This window comes from Carlito syrichta, unplaced genomic scaffold (assembly GCF_000164805.1).
Source record: "Carlito syrichta isolate Samal-C Ts95f unplaced genomic scaffold, Tarsius_syrichta-2.0.1 Scaffold302328, whole genome shotgun sequence".
NCBI lineage: Eukaryota > Metazoa > Chordata > Mammalia > Primates > Tarsiidae > Carlito > Carlito syrichta.
The window spans coordinates 369,236-370,452 of record NW_007246424.1 but is presented as its reverse complement, the minus strand read 5'-3'; the positions used below and the strand labels follow the sequence as shown (position 1 = coordinate 370,452).

Here is a 1,217-nt window from a genome sequence, read left to right as displayed (position 1 = left end):
TCATCGATGACACCAACGTCACCCCGTCTGCAGCTGGAGACAGAGATCGAGGCCCTCAAGGAAGAGCAGCTCTTCATGAAGAAGAACCATGAGGAGGAAGTAAAAGGCCTACAAGCCCAGATTGCCAGCTCTGGGTTGACCATGGAGGTAGATGCCCCCAAATCTCAGGACCTCAGCAAGATCATGGCGGACATCCGGGCCCAGTATGATGAGCTGGCTCAGAAGAACCGAGAGGAGCTGGACAAGTACTGGTCCCAGCAGATTAAGGAGAGCACCACAGTGGTCACCATGCAGTCCGCTGAGACTGGAGCTGCCGAGATGACGCTCACGGAGCTGAAACGTACAGCGCAGTCCTTGGAGATTGACCTGGACTCCATGAGAAAACTGAAGGCTAGCTTGGAGAACAGCCTGAGAGAAGTGGAGATCCGCTACGCCATGCAGATGGAGCAGCCCAATGGCACCCTGCTGCACCTGGAGTCTGAGCTGGCACAGACCCGGACAGAGGGCCAGCGCCGGGCCCAGGAGTACGAGTCCCTACTGAACATCAAGGTCAAGCTGGAGACTAAGATAGCCTCCACTAGAAGACAGAGAGGACTTCAGTCTCAGTGATGGCCTGGACAGCAGCAGCTCCATCCAGACCATCCAAAAGACCACCCGCAAGATAGTGGACGGCAAATTGGTGTCTGAGACCAATGACACCAAAGTTCTGAGGCGTTGAGGCAGCAGGAACAGGGCGTCCTTCAGGGAAGCAGGAAGTCAATAAAAAGTTCAGAGGTCAAAAAAAAAAAATAGTAATGAGCTTTATCATAGCTATCCTGAACTCATTTCAATTAAGTATTCAAATCACAACCCATATCTGTAGATAAAGTATTTTAATCTAGGCTGCCACCACCAAACAACATAATTTCCAACGTTGGATTTACCCTAGGATGGCTTTTGCTAGCCAACTTCTTTGTAGCTAACATGTTAGTCTTCCTTTTAAATGATAGACTAAGCAACTATTCCTTCTCCATGTAAAGTCCTGATACTTAACAAGCTGATAAAATGATAGCAACTCACCCTTTGTTTCTTTCTGTACCTCTGCGTTCTTCTAGGTCTTTCTGCTACTCTGCTTTTTCAGGCGTGGGTTATCTAGAACACTAGTCCAATTAAGGTCTAGAAACAAGAAGAAGATGAGCTTATTTCCCCTCTGTGCTGCCAGTCCTTGCACACAGAGA

At 48.8% G+C, this 1,217-nt stretch overlaps 1 pseudogene; it reads left to right on the top strand.

The window, feature by feature from the left end:
- Window positions 1-2: 2 nt before the first annotated feature.
- LOC110595490 lies at window positions 3-718 on the top strand (annotated as a pseudogene).
- Window positions 719-1,217: the final 499 nt, after the last annotated feature.